This window comes from Haliotis cracherodii, unplaced genomic scaffold (genome assembly GCF_022045235.1).
Source record: "Haliotis cracherodii isolate W230 unplaced genomic scaffold, xgHalCrac1.p SCAF_18, whole genome shotgun sequence".
Taxonomy (NCBI): Eukaryota; Metazoa; Mollusca; class Gastropoda; order Lepetellida; family Haliotidae; genus Haliotis; species Haliotis cracherodii.
In genome coordinates, this window is record NW_027266273.1 from 17,974,877 (window position 1) to 17,991,220 (window position 16,344).

A 16,344-nucleotide genomic window follows, 5' to 3' on the forward strand; every position below is an offset into this window, starting at 1 on the left:
GTGTATACATGCGGTAAAGATCACTACGCACACTCACCAATGAATGTCAGAGTTGATGTGGTTAGATGTGGGGTCCCCACTATCGTAGTTGAATCAGGTCGATACGATCAAAGACGTATAGAGATGTATATATACACGTCTTTGATACGATAATGTTCCGAAGGTATAAAGTGTGTGCCCCATGTATCCTATAATAAAGTGGAAAACGCAACTGATCTTGGTATGACTTAAATTGTGCCCCATGTATCCTATAATAAAGTGGAAAACGCAACTGATCTTGGAATGACTTAAATTGTGAGTGAGTGAGTGAGTGAGCGAGTGAGTGAGTGAGTGAGTGAGCGAGTGATTGAGTGAGCGAGTGAGTGAGTGAGTATGGTTTTACGCTGCTTTTTGCAATATTCCAGTAATATCACGGCGGGGGACACCAGAAATGGGCTTCACACATTGTACCCATATCGGGAATCGAACCCGGGTCTTCTGTGTGACGAGCAAACGCTTTAACCACTAGGCTACCCGACCGCCCCGACTTGTGTTTGAAGACTGAAGACATGATATATAATGTATTACAAGCAGCAGTTGTCTAGCCTGTCTAACAGTCCCTGAATCATATAAGTTTCCTTCCGCCCTGACCTTTATGACACGCAAAAGCTCTAAATGAAGCCAGTCTAGATTTTCCTCAGGTGTAGGCTCAGCAAGAGGGCCAATACATATGCCTGTCATTTAAACCTTTATCTGATGTGTGTAGAATAATGTTATTTTGAATTGGTAAGACCCCAGCACGTGTAGATGCTATTAGTCTATGAATCTCCCTTTTCAATGGGGCTCGTTTTTAATTTAAATGGAGTTTTTGTTTCTATCAAAATTATGTATTTTCTGAGACTAAGCGTTAGTCTACCTGTTGTCCGACCATTAGAAATGTACAGAGTGCTTTTGGAAGACGTCAGGCATGACCATGATCGGTTGTCAGTGCTTTGTGTCAAACCCTGTTTTAAGATTGTACCAGGACAATATACATCGGTATTGTATCATACCATTAATTTATAATGTACATACAGTAAACTACGGTTATAACGAACTGACGGATATAACGAACTTACTTTTTTGTCCCGACTATTTGCTTTAGTTATGCTGTATATATGCTTATAACGAACTACTGTTATTACGAACTAAAATTAGTAGTCCCTTTGATTTCGTTATAACCGTAGTTTACTGTACTTTTATGTACAGTTATTTGAATTGTACCCGCAGTCCCAAATGGATTGGCTGTTGTATAACGTCAGTACGTTAATGAGAATAGTTTAATGTGTGTATAAGGTAAGACTTTCATAATCTCACTCTGTACAAATTAAGATGTTGTCTTTCCAGATAACCCGCCTTTGCTAAAGTCAACAAAGAGATTTATTTGGCGCCCGTACCACGATCAATAATAATGTAACCGTATGCTGAATATTGAAAACGTACTTTATCGTACTCAACTGATCGGGTAGTCTGTCTTACAGACCCTGATACAAATATATCAACTACAGCCCATGCAAGTCTATAATGTTTGGCAAGTCTATCTGAAAATGAAGAGAATCACTGGGCTCCCTTTTTATTATATTTTTATTAAGATAACTGAGCAACTGTTTTTTTCTGTACGATATGTTCATTTCAGAGACTATATGTTAGTCTACTGATCGGGCACTGCATGCTAATGTCAAACTCTTAAATATGTCATCATCATCGTCGTCGTCGTCATCGTCGTCATCATCGTCGTCGTCGTCATCGTCTCATAATAGATTAGACAGACGTAAACTTGCAAATAACTGACAGTTGTTAACCCTAATATCGCACAGTTTTCACAGAAATGATGCGAATGATCATACAGTCGCTAAATCGAAAACCTGTCTTCATCAAGAATATAATTATTAGTTGTGTATACATTATATATAATAATGGTTACTATGGGTGTGTAAATAGAATCTGATTTATATCTGACGAACGATATATTATCGCCAGAGAACACTACGGAGAGATGGTGTTACGTGATTTAGTGGTGGTGTTTTTGTGTAAATTGTATGAATACTCAAAACAACGTACTTCGTCTTGAGTTTGAATATTTACACAGGCACGTGACAGAGGTCTAAACATGTTTATCGAATGCCGTGTTGATGAACCTACACGTTTGCAGTGGGGGTCGGGCGGTAGTGGTATCGCTGCTTCCTGTAAACATAAGGTTATATAGTCCTATACATTACAGCTGGGCACCGCTATCGTTAGATCCGTTATCTATACTACTCAAACAAAGTTAAGGGCCACCTGATTCTTTCATATAACTATGGTTAATTTGTCATACCATTTTGTGTAACATAGTCTATTATTCCTGTTAAGAAAGAAGGCTTCATGGCTACAGTTGTATGCAGGGGAGTGAGTGAATATACGTTTATGCCTTTTTTAGCAATATTCCAGCAATATCACCAGAAATGGGCTTCACACATTGTACCCAAGTAGGGATTCGAACCCGGGTCTTCGGCGCGACGAGCGAACGCTCTACCCACTAGGCTACCCATCGCCCGTATGCTGAGGAGATACCTCATGTGCTAAATCAAATATAAAACGTGTTTATTAGTGAATCAAATATTTCATCTTTGTTATACAACATATTATCAAAAATTATTTACAGATTGCACAAGTAGCGCTTGTTGGAACCTATAGTGGAATTTAGTGGCGGTAATAACTGAGATAGAGCTATTGTACATTATACTTTAAATATGTGGAGGTGAGGTGAAATGGTATTTAACGTCGCGTCCAAGATTATTGCACTTATATAGCGACGTGCATGCACGTGTATGTATGTGTGTGGCTGCTTGTACTAGTCCGGACCGATGCCGATTTATAGCGCTAGCTCACTGAGATACCATGCCGCAGTTTAACATGAATACCCCACTCAGACACAGTTTACTGACTCCGAGCCGACCAGTCCTTGTTTGAGCCCCCTTAATGTCGAGCGTCAGACAAGGTAACAACAAGTACCATCTTTAAACGTCTTTTGGTATGACGCGGCCGGGGATCGAACCCCGGACCTTCCGCTCTCCGGGCGAACGCTCTACCATTAGACCACGCAAGCGGTCTTAAATATATGGAAGAGTTATGTGTCAGTGATATATGCTTGGTTTGTCATGAACACATGCTGCGAATGTCTCTGATGTCTGTTTGTTTGTTTGTTGTTTAACGCCGCACTCATCAATATCCCAGCTATATGACATCGGTTGTAAATAATCGAGTCTGGACCAGACAATCCAGTGACATCATGAGTATCGATCCACGCAATTGGGATCGATGACATCCATCAACCAAGTCAGCGAGCCTGATCACCCGATCCCGTTAGTCGCCTCTTACGACAAGCATAGTCGTCTTTTACTGCAAGCATGAGTTGCTGAAGACCTATGTGTAGTCCCAAGTTACACTGTCTACGTTACAGCATGACCGGATGTTGGTGAGGCCGGATCGACTAAGTGTCACATCCTTTGAAGATGAAGGAGGCTCCTTGGGCTATTGTGCATGTGTGCTGCATCATGAGATCTGTATTTGGATGAGCTGCGCCTCATAGACTGCTGATGCTGCACGTGTAGCAGGGCGTGACGTCATCACACAGATGTGTGTCCTTCTCTTGTCGGCTGGAGGATTGTGGGTCATCTCCCAGTTGTCAGACAGCTTATTTTAACTTAACAATTTTTTTATGATTAAGGGCACATCTGGGTACCGTTGTACAAAGCGATCTTAGGGCTGAGGTGATCGTACCTCCCAAACCTTAACATAGACTTACGGCAGTCATAGCACTAAAGTTGTTTTGTAAAACGACATCCAGATGTGTGATACATTCCCTAAATCCGAATAGACTATTCCTGTCGTCAACAACTGTCTGACAACTGGTACAAAAGAAAACAAAATTCATACACATGTTTATTCTTGATTTATTATTGATTTATACTTTGGATTATCTTGCTCCGTCATAGGAGTTGTACATTATACACATGAAGTATAATACGTAACATATACATAAAATATGACCATCAATCATTATGAATACAGTATTATCTTTGCTTCCACATCAATGTCAATGTACTGTCAGTCATTCAAGTCAGAGTTGGAATGTAACTTGCTGCATCTAGGAATAATTATTGTATTTAGGTCTTCACTCCCTGACGCAGTTTTTCCTTCAGGGAAATTCTGTCTGAACGGCTCGAATGGCAGCAAGTTCAACGTTTGTCTGGATCTTTTGAGGAGTGCGTCAAGGGTCGACGTAGTCGCTTTTAAACATCCTGGTTTAAGTTGTAGCCTGGCGATCAGGAAGCAGGACGAAGACAAGTCGGTCGGTGACAGATCCACTTCTATCATGTAGAACGTAGACTTGCTCCCACAGTTGTGAATGCAGCTCCTGCCATGGTGTGGTATCCATCTTTCTGATCACGTGTCTTATATAACATGGCTACACATTTCAGTAAAACAACTCGGATGAAACAACAAACAGTGAAAGATTAAAATATGAAGTGAAAACAAACATATGTATTGTTGCCAAGGTGCCCGACAGCTGATCAAAAGGTCCACGAACGTGGATTTTTTTATGGCCGCTACAATGCTGCTCATTTCACCAGCCATGTTTCAGGAGTCATGGGTCTGGTAAAACTCGCCGAGACGTGACAGAAACTTCTCAAATCGTCTTTGTCTCACATTGACCACGCCGTTTGTATTTAAATCTTCAATCGATCGTTTGCCAAGATCACGTACACCTTTGGCGTGCAACATCAAGACCGACTTATTCAATTATTCCGGAAATAGGTCTTGAGTTCACGCACGTGATTCAGTCAAAATAAAATTAACTCGCAACTGCTATATATGTATTTGCAAAGTTTTCCCATACCGACGTGTGAGGAGGCGCAAGAAGATAGCATGACCGATCTAGGTGTGTTGGGGCGTAAGGAGATAGGGAGACAGATCTAGGTGTGTAGGGGCGTAAGAAGATAGGGAGACAGATCTAGGTGTGTAGGGGCGTAAGGAGATGGGGCAACATCTAGGGGTGATGGGGCGTATGGAAATAGGGAGACAGATCTAGGTGTGATGGGGCGTAAGGAGATAGGGAGACAGATCTAGGTGTGTAGGGGCGTAAGGAGATAGGGAGACATATCTAGGTGTGTAGGTGCGTAAGGAGATAGGGAGACAGATCTAGGTGTGTAGGGGCGTAATGAGATAGGGAGACAGATCTAGGTGTCTAGGGGCGTAAGAAGATAGGGAGACATATCTAGGTGTGTAGGGGCGTAAGAAGATAGGGAGACATATCTAGGTGTGTAGGGGCGTAAGAAGATAGGGAGACAGATCTAGGTGTGTAGGGGCGTAAGGAGATAGGGAGACAGATCTAGGTGTGTAGGGGCGTAAGGAGATGGGGCAACATCTAGGTGTGATGGGGCGTATGAAAATAGGGAGACAGATCTAGGTGTGATGGGGCGTAAGGAGATAGGGAGACAGATCTAGGCCTAGGTGTGTAGGGGCGTAAGGAGATAGGGAGACAGATCTAGGTGTGATGGGGCGTAAGGAGATAGGGAGACAGATCTAGGTGTGCAGGGGCGTAAGGAGATAGGGAGACAGATCTAAGTCTAGGTGTGTTGGGGCGTAAGGAAATAGGGAGACAGATCTAGTTGTGTTGGGGCGTAAGGAGATAGGGAGACAGATCTAGGTGTGTTGGGGCGTAAGAAGATAGTTAGACAGATCTAGGTGTGTAGGGACGTAAGAAGATAGGGTGACAGATCTAGGTGTGTTGGGGCGTAAGAAGACAGGGAGACAGATCTAGTTTTGTCAGGGCGTAAGGAGATAGGGAGACAGATCTAGGTGTGTTGGGGCGTAAGGAGATAGGGTGACAGATGTAGGTGTGTTGGGGCGTAAGAAGATAGGGAGACAGATCTAGGTGTGTTGGGGCGTAAGAAGATAGGGAGACAGATCTAGGTGTGTTGGGGCGTAATGAGATAGGGAGACATATCTAGGTGTGTAGGGGCGTAAGGAGATAGGGAGATAGATCTAGGTGTCTAGGTGTGTTGGGGCGTAAGGAGATAGGAAGGCAGATCTAGGCGTAGGTGTGTTGGGGCGTAAGAAGATAGGGAGACAGATCTAGGTGTGTTGGGGCGTAATGAGATAGGGAGACAGATGTAGGTGTGTTGGGGCGTAAGGAGATAGGGAGACATATCTAGGTGTGTAGGGGCGTAAGGAGATAGGGAGACAGATCTAGGTGTCTAGGTGTGTTGGGGCGTAAGGAGATAGGAAGGCAGATCTAGGCCTAGGTGTGTTGGGGCGTAAGAAGATAGGGAGACAGATCTAGTTGTGTTGGGGCGTAAGGAGATAGGGAGACAGATCTAGGTGTGTTGGGGCGTAAGGAGATAGGGAGACGGATCAAGGTGTGCGTGGACGGGAAGATATAGGGAACGAGATCTCGAAGAGAGAAGATGGGGAGGGTTTGGGGGAGCTACAACGCTTCACTGTATTGTAGCTGAATACAAGTTACCAATGTCTTCACTCCCAGAATGAAAACAGCCATTCGAAAAGATCAACCCGTGCGTAGCACTCCGCTGGCATGCGGCTTCCTGTCTCCTCCAGGTATGACGTAACTATCTTCTGTGAGTGCAGCTGTTTTGAGTAAAATCGTCACTGAACAACAACCAACTGCTATTCTGGACAGTCAGATAAACAGGCGATCAAGATGAATTTGGTAATTTCAGGCCAGTATTCTTTGCCAGGGACTAGCAAGTCCGAAGCCCCATCACGCGCGCCACTGTTTGACCACGGATTATTAGTGAGGAGAGACCTGTTAAACCATACATAAGTTAAACACAACTCAATTAGGGCACTGACTTGAAGCTCAACACATCTTATTTGTCTTAAACTTTCCACTGTTTGACCAATGGCCTTGTGTGACATGAATGGAATACCTACGAGATGCGGTTCGTTAAGGGGACAGTGGCTGTGTACCTTGTATATAGAGGGGGCAATGGCTACAGCGTGGAGCATAACCGTGTATGTTGTATATGTACTGAGGGGACAGTGGCTATACCGTGAAGTACTACATGTTGTATATTATACACAGAGGGGGCAGTGACTGTCTTGTGTAACATCACTCGCTGATTGTCATACTCAGAGGGGACAGTGACTATCTCGTGTAACATAACTCGATGATTGTTATACACCGAAGGGACAGTGATTATCTCGTGTAACATAACTCGATGATTGTTATACACCGAAGGGACAGTGACTATCTCGTGTAACATAACTCACTGATTGTTATACACCGAAGGGACAGTGATTATCTCGTGTAACATAACTCGATGATTGTTATACACCGAAGGGACAGTGACTGTCTCGTATAACATAACTCGATGATTGTTATACACCGAAGGGACAGTGATTATCTCGTGTAACATAACTCGATGATTGTTATACACCGAAGGGACAGTGACTGTCTCGTGTAACATAACTCGCTGATTGTTATACACAGAGGGGACAGTGACTGTCTCGTGTAACATAACTCGCTGATTGTCATACACCGAAGGGACAGTGACTATCTCGTGTAACATAACTCGATGATTGTTATACGCCGAAGGGACAGTGACTATCTCGTGTAACATAACTCGATGATTGTTATACACCGAAGGGACAGTGACTGTCTCGTGTAACATAACTCGCTGATTGTTATACACCGAAGGGACAGTGACTGTCTCATGTAGTATAACTCACTGATTGTCATACACAGAAGGGGCAGTGACTGTCTCATGTAACATAACTCGCTGATTGTCATACACAGAGGGGACAGTGACTGTCTCGTGTAACATAACTCACTGATTGTCATACACAGAGGGGACAGTGACTGTTTCGTGTAACATAACTCGCTGATTGTCATACACTGAGGGGACAGTGACTCTACCGTGAAGTACAGCATGTTGTATATTATACTCAGAAGGGGCAGTGACTATCTCATGTAGTATAACTCACTGATTGTCATACACAGAGGGGACAGTGACTGTCTCGTGTAACATAACTCGCTGATTGTCATACACTGAGGGGACAGTGACTGTCTCGTATAACATAACTCGCTGATTGTTATACACCGAAGGGACAGTGACTGTCTCGTATAACATAACTCGCTGATTGTTATACACCGAGGGGACAGTGACTATCTCGTGTAACATAACTCGCTGATTGTCATACACAGAGGGGACAGTGACTGTCTCGTGTAACATAACTCGCTGATTGTTATACACCGAGGGGACAGTGACTGTCTCGTGTAACATAACTCGCTGATTGTCAGACACAGAGGGGACAGTGACTGTCTCGTGTAACATAACTCGCTGATTGTCATACACTGAGGGGGCAGTGACTGTCTCGTGTAACATAACTCGCTGATTGTCATACACCGAAGGGACAGTGACTGTCTTGTGTAACATCACTCGCTGATTGTTATACACCGAAGGGACAGTGACTGTCTCGTGTAACATCACTCGAAGGTTTGTCATACACAGAGGGGACAGTGACCATCGTGTGTATATCATGACTACATTAATGCTAATTAAAACGTGTAATGGATAAAACCCTGTCTTACGGATACGAAAACCCGATTCGTTAGTTGAAATCAAGATAATGCAACTTATGCGTTGGTCAGCAAGTTCCCCAAGTTAACTGGATGGTTGGTTTGTTGTTTAACGCCGCACTCAGCAATAGTCCAGCTATATAACGGCGGTCTGTAAATAATCGAGTCTATATGTGATCCAGTGATTAATATCATGAGCACCGATCCACGCAATTGGGATCGATGACATGCATCAACCAAGTCAGCGAGCCTGACCACCCGATCCCGTTAGTCGCCTCTTACGACAAGCATAGACGTCTTTTACAGCAAGCATGGGTTGCTGAAGACCTTTTCTACCCCGGAGTTCCCCAAGTACCTCCAAGGGATAGAGGAGGGGGAATCGTTCCATCCATTGTGACCATAACTGGCACTGTCTGTCTACGATGTATGATGGCTGACAAATTGGTTCGATATGCTCTAGGATTATTGGCAGACAACCCGAGTGTCATATAATAAAAATTGTATTATAAATATTGTTGGCGTTTTATAAATAAATTATCATACGTTGAACGAGAGGGTAAATGTTTCAATGTACGAAATAGGAATGATGTTCACGTAAAATAAAGGGGGGTGGGGTGGGGGTGGGGTGGGGGGGGGGGGGGTTTGGGAGTCCGAAACACCCTTACATTATACGAAAGCTACATATAGTGTACGTTAGGGCGTCTAGAAACGAGGGTTATTACATTCGAGGGTACATTTCTACACATGGTTCACAAGTAGCACATCTTCATGCATGGCGTAGTAAGCACAGTTGTGATCTGATATAATGTGTTATATTTACACTTTACAATTAGGCGAAGAATGTGTTTGCAGATTTGCGGATATCAATATTTATTTGACGCGTAAAATCATTTGGATTATAAGTAATTACAAGCAGAATACTAAATCGAAGTTGTTGTCATAAATATCAGTAGAATCTAACATGGAATAAATGCGTAATTTATTTCGCCTAAGCGACACGGAATTTCAAAAGCTGTACTTAGAAATAGCCGGATACCTCAGTGCTTATAAACAGTGACTTCTTTGAGAGGCATTTACAAATTAGAGTACAAAGTAAGGATATTAGGATATATGGATGAAGGATTTCTTTATTACAATTAGGAGCGACACCTATACCTACACCGAAACGTCGCTCCTAATTGTAATAAAGAAGTTGTTCATCCATATATCTTAGCCTCACACCAGTGTTAAAGCCTGAGGATTTTACGGATCCCAATCAGATAATAGCGCAGACTAACATCCGTTTAACAATAATGTGCACAGTACTGAAATATGTAGTACTTGTACCACACTTAGGTGATGTTTCCATTAAAAAAACCGCAACTATGTCTGTGTAAGGGTACACTTGTGATAGTCCGCCTCCACGGCTGAAAAGCGATCTGTGATTGGCTTGAACTGGCCACGTCTCTCAGTAGCGACTTTGCAATCACATGGCACCAAACCATAAAGACACATAAAAAAACCGATTTTATAAGTTCATTATACCCGACGTTTATCAAGTAATTACTTAAGAAATGCAAATCCGATTTTGTGTAGCTTTATAAATCTTTTGATTAATGAACAATAATATTCTAAAGTATAGGATACGGGTATTGAACGTGTAAAAAAGTGAAAGTTTCATTTCTTGGCTATTATATAAGTCTATGTACCAGTTCTCCAACATGCATAAAATGCAATTATGTTAAAACTGCTTTTGTTAAAAAGCAAAGAAATGTATAAATTATATCTTATACTGTTTGCACCTTAATTGTATTTCGTCTGTACAAAAAGGCCCGTGGCCTACAAGTACTGAAATAAATAAAAAGAAGTTCTTAATATACAATCAAAATTATCAGAAATCATGTCATGGATGTTTTGTCTCACGTCATGTTGCCGAGGTTTTACGATCTTCATGAATTTACGATGGTTGGCAAGTCTGAACCCGATTATACTTATGCTCATTTACGAAATTAATTTCTCTCTAAATACGTTTTATCCTGCTTTATAAAGTGAATCACTCGGAGTATGTCATGTATGGACATTGCCGGGTTGCTGCACTTTTGCTAAAACAAAATGTTTTTATCAAAGCGTTACAATGAGAGCGCGTTTCTCCGACAGTTGGTCAAAGTGTTTCATTGTCTGGATGTCTTGTTCAGATATTTTGTCACTTTTTGCTTGGTTTTGTAAGGGCGACAACGCGATACTGCGACAATGTCCTGCCTAACGTTCAATAATATTGCGTGTTACATTGATATCGTGGTCGACCGCCTCCGTGGTCTAGTGGAAGAGCGTCCGCCCGGAGAGCGGAAGGTCCGGGGTTCGATCCCCGGCCGCGTCATACCAAAAGACGTTTAAAGATGGTACTTGTTGTTACACTGTCTGACGCTCGGCATTGAGGGTCTAAAACAAGGACTGGTCGGCTCGGAGTCAATATACTGTGTCTGAGTGGGGTATTCATGTTAAACTGCGGCATGGTATCTCAGTGAGCTAGCACTATAAATCGGCATCAGTCTGGACTAGTACAAGCAGCCACACAAACACACACACGTGCATGCACGTCGCTATATAAGTGCAATAATCTTGGACGCGACGTTAAATCCCATTTCACCTCACCTCACCTGATATCGTGGTCATGGACTAACCTCGTGACGTTCCACTATAACCAGAATTATGCACGAAGGTAACGGCGATTTTACTTGCTGTAAGGGTAAGAGCTGACTTGGTTGATGCGTGTCATCGTATCCCAGTTGCGTAGATCGATATTTATTATGTCGATCACTGGATTGTCTGGATTTACAGACTGCCGTCATATGGCTGGAATATTTCTGAGTGTGGCGTTAAACAATAAACAAAACAAAAACGCAGACAACGAGAGTCACACCAGAAATATCCTGTAGTGGAATATTTCCCCCTTGTACTGAGTGTGCAACTGGTTGTGTTAGATTCATGATACATAAACACAATCATACCAGATCTTGCCTACGGAGTGGTATTGATGTTTGTGCACAATGCATTGCTCATTGTCGTGAAGAATATTGTGTTATCTATTTGAAATCTAATGTTTGTATGATGTGATAACTATTAGCCATAAGACGTTCGGGCCATTGAGCACCCGTATATATTTCAAATGCTGTGATCTTTAGTTTCTGTTCACCGACCGAAACCCAGCTGAAAATGTACTGTGCGTGCTTACAACCACAACAGGTTTTACCATTATTGAACTATATCAAATCATCATCATATCTGAAGCTTAAGTTAAACTTCCCGGTCATATTCCCTTGGTTTGATTTTACTAATCCGAGCAGAAATTCAATTCACATACATAAAGAAACCCAACCCATTTGGTACCCAACGGATGTCTTTTGCCTACATTTTGTATCCCCAATTTTTTACATATAATTGTTTTGCAGTGCTATTTATAGTTAAACAATGTTGTATTTGTATTACATTGTTTAATTTAGATTCCAAAGAAGCTCATAACATTTAGCTTTTAAATTTAGATTCAGTAGAAGCTCATAGCATTTTGCTTTTAAATTTAGATTTAGTAGAAGCTTATAGCATTGTGCTTTTAAATTTGGATTCAGTAGAAGCTCATAGCATTGTGCTTTTACAATTATCAGTTGTCAAGAATATAGTACTATATAATGTAAGCAGTGGTGTAGAAGTTATTATATTCAGATGCGTGTGGGATCAAGCGTAATCTATAAACCACTGGAAAGATGTGTGTGTGTGTGCTTGTACTGGTCCGGACTGATGCCGATTTATAGTGAGAGTACACTGAGATACCATGCCGCAGTTTTACATGAATACCCCACTCAGACACAGTATACTGACTCCGAGCCGACCAATCCTTGTTTTAGCCTAGCCTAACAGTAAGTACCACCTTTTAACGTCTTTTAGTATGACGCGGCAACTCTCCTACTACTAAACCAATAAGGCGACCGGAAGGGAGTTAGACTATGTACAGGGGCATAAGTGTGCCTCTCTCACCTCACATTACCTCTCACATTACACTTGCGGATCATTACGCCTCATGTTATTAATAAGGCTTTGGTAAAGTCCTCACCATGGTTGGGTGGCCTAGGACTATTAAGTCAGGGCTCCAATTTCATGTCAGGTGTTTTCCAACAGGCTATGCAACAGTTAGGCATAACTATGGTTAAGTCCTGTACATATGATCTTGATCAGACTCTTAAGAACATGATGAAGACTTACTGTTTTAAGGCTGAGAAAAATTGGGACGAAGGCATTCATTTATTGTTGTCTTCTGTGAGGGTGCTTGCTGTGAGGGAGTCAGTACAGGAGTCCCTGGGTTTTAGTTCCGTTCAACTTGTCTTTGTCAATAACGTACGTGGACCTTTCAAGCACTTGCAAGACAAATGGTTTCATAATAGGTCTGAGTTTGTTTCATCATTGTTTCATCATTTCGGGCTCGGCTTTAATTTCTAAAGCTTGTGTAGTTGCTAGTCATAATCTGAATCTAAAGGTGGAATCTATTTCAAATTTCTCACAAAGTCCTACAAAACAAAACAGAACTTTGATTTCTGTGTATTGTAAGTAACTACCGTAAATTTTGTCAGAATTTCTCACATGTGGTAGTCCGTCCCGCTAATGTGCTGGGCAAAAAGGTGAAATTTGTTTGGGACCGGAATTGTTAGGCTGTTTTTGAGAAAATTAAATCCATTCTCATGAATTCTCCTGTTCTCTCAAGCAAGTCATCTGTCATCTGAGCAAAAGCCTCTAGTGTAAGAGTTGATTCAATATGAAGCCAATCAAGCTTGAAGCTTTGAATATCCAGCAACAGCCTAATTTGGAAGCACGACCACTGTTGCTGCTAGGTGAATATCATCACTGCTTTTATATTTGATACTGTCATTGTACTTATATTGCTATTGTTTTTTTTGTACTGCTTCTCTATTGTGTACTGCCATTGTAATTGCTGTGCAGACATTCGTATTAATGTGTAAACTTAGTTTATTACATAACACAATTGTAAATTGTATACCATTTATTTGTTGTTTGTTCACACCGAATTCTTATGCAAGAGAGCTATACAAGGACTTTCATCCAGAGGATCAACTCAGCACAAATATATTTTGTTTGGAGATGTTTGTTTGTTTGTTGTTTAATGCTGCATTCAGCAATATTCCAGGCCTTCGGTGTTTGACGACAAGCAATCAAGCAAGTCACGGAATATGACCACTCGGTTCTCTATAGTCGGCTCATACAAGCATTGGGTACTGGGACAAATTCTTCCTTCCTTGGCATATTTGACGAATCTGGAATAGTTTTAAAAATTACAAACAATAGGAAGTCGAGAATGTCAATTGTCGATTTGTGAAAACAAATAAATCAGTTTTGCATTTCATCAGTTCTGGCTCTACTGTCATGACCCAAACCAGCATCTTGTGTGGCATAGTAACCATGATGACATGATGATCTATTTCAGCCAAACACCATTGTTTTCTAGGCGTTGTAATGCCTTGTGTTTTGTGCATTCACCTGAAAGTACAGGAAAAAATATGCCTTTGTTAATTTTCATATGTTGTAATTGGCATTAGGTGCGTAAAGATATGTTCGACTGTTAACAGAAACCTGGGATGTGAAAGCCTCAATTACAATCTCCAAGCACTCGTCCTCACACGTTATTGTTCCTGTCATATAACTGCTACATATAACAGGTTCCTTGACATCTTACTATCTGAAGAGAATATGTTGACAATCGATCTACGCATACATAAAAACTATTCATCAAAGAACCCCTCAGTTTACTTTAATTAAGTGCATCCTGAGTAAATGACTTGTGATCCATTTAACATGCCAAAGCAATGATGATTGCGTTTCAATCACAAAGCAATGTACCTTTGAGTTTGTTTGATGAGCCATCGCTGAGTTGCAGAGGACGATGGAATCTCTGTGTTTTTATCTCATGTTGATCGCTGTAATATAGTAGTCAATGTTGCATTTGAACAAGAAATAAGCGATTAGCCTTCAGTATGTCTGTAGAAGCAAATCTTTTTATATCAGTACATTGAAATATTTTGAAATAAAATAATCAATATTGAGATGGATTATACAACCTTGTGTGCACCTCTGCAAATACATTGTATTATTATTGAGTGAGTGAGTGAGTATGGTTTTACGTTTTTAGCAATATTCCAGCAATATTACAACGGAGGACACTAGAAATGGGCTTCACACATTGTACCCATGTGGGGAATTGAACCCCGGGTCTTAGGCACGACGAGCGGACGCTTTAATCACAAGTCCACCCCACGGCCCCAGTGTATTGTTTTTACATACTAATAGAAATATTGTATCTCGTTCTGTAACCCTACTGTTTGCAACAAAAATGCCAAAGCTTGGTTTTACCTTTTCATTGCATCCACCATATTTTTTCCTGTTTTGGAGAGTCGTTCATCCAGCAGTAACTGAAAGCTCTCATCACTGTGAGATACATTTGTCCTGTGATGGGTTGAATCAAGATGGAGCATCAGTTTACAGTACATATCAACAGGCACAACATAGTGGGATGCCTTGCCAACATCCTCATCAACAGCTGGCAATAAACGATGGTCGGATAGGGCAGACATCATGATGAAGGCCTTGTGGATTTTCAGACATCGTTCTTGAGACATCAACAAATTACTACCAATACTATATTTTGATGTCTCTTCTTTTAAATTTGACAGTCTCCTGTTAAATGTTTCTGTTGTCTCATTATCTTCAGACTTGATAATTCCGTAGATCACATCAAAGTGTTCATCAGTGAAATAACATGCATGCATCATTGCCTTGGCTACGGATTTGTTGTACTTTCTTTCCTCCTTGTCGTCTATTCCCTCAGCAGTAGAGACGCTGGCAATATCCACTTCAGCATCTTCTTTGGCCTCTATAAAGGTGAGCAGTGTTGGGGGAAGGGATTGGGAGATCAACAGAGCATCACAGATAACACTATCAGGACGAGCTTCACAGTTCTTCAAGTTACACGTTGCAGCCATTGATCTGCCAACAAGTGCGATACCTGCTTTTCCGATGAACTCTCTCAGACGTGACGTGAGGTTCGTGTGCTTCTCTTCTGCTTCAAATGTCTTAAACATTTCTGACGGGAATATTCCTTAAAGGATGAAAAATATTTGCCTGAACTCAATGCAGTGAATCAGAATATAAGAAGGGCTATTCAGAATATTGACTGAAAGAAACGTTTGGATTCTCCTTTCAGAGAAAACAATTGCCATCGTGATATAAGAGGTACATGTAATAAATACAGGGTAAATGAGGTGACATAATTTACGAACCTTCTAAGGGTACTGATTCAAAAATCTCCTCCAGTGAGTTTCCCCTTTCCTTCACAGTCGGTGGAAATGCTGATACTGAGGTGTACTTAATGTCAGTGTATGGGAGGCCAGCAATAGCCGTAGGTTCTGTATGGAGCATACGAAAAGTAAAATACTCATTTTATATTTGTCTGTTTTGTTTGTTTGTTGTTGAACGCCGCACTCAGCAATATTCCAGTTATTTCAACACTTCACCTCATAGTGCTGAATTAACAGTTACGCTGCATACGCTAGAGTAACGTATCACCCATAGAGGAACTCTCATGTGATTGCCTTAAGGGATAACTAGCGAGGAGACTTGACACGTTGAACGGCATAAATAAAAACATACGTAAGAAGACAGACACATGAATCTCAGATCAGCCGAAATTTTTACGACAGAAG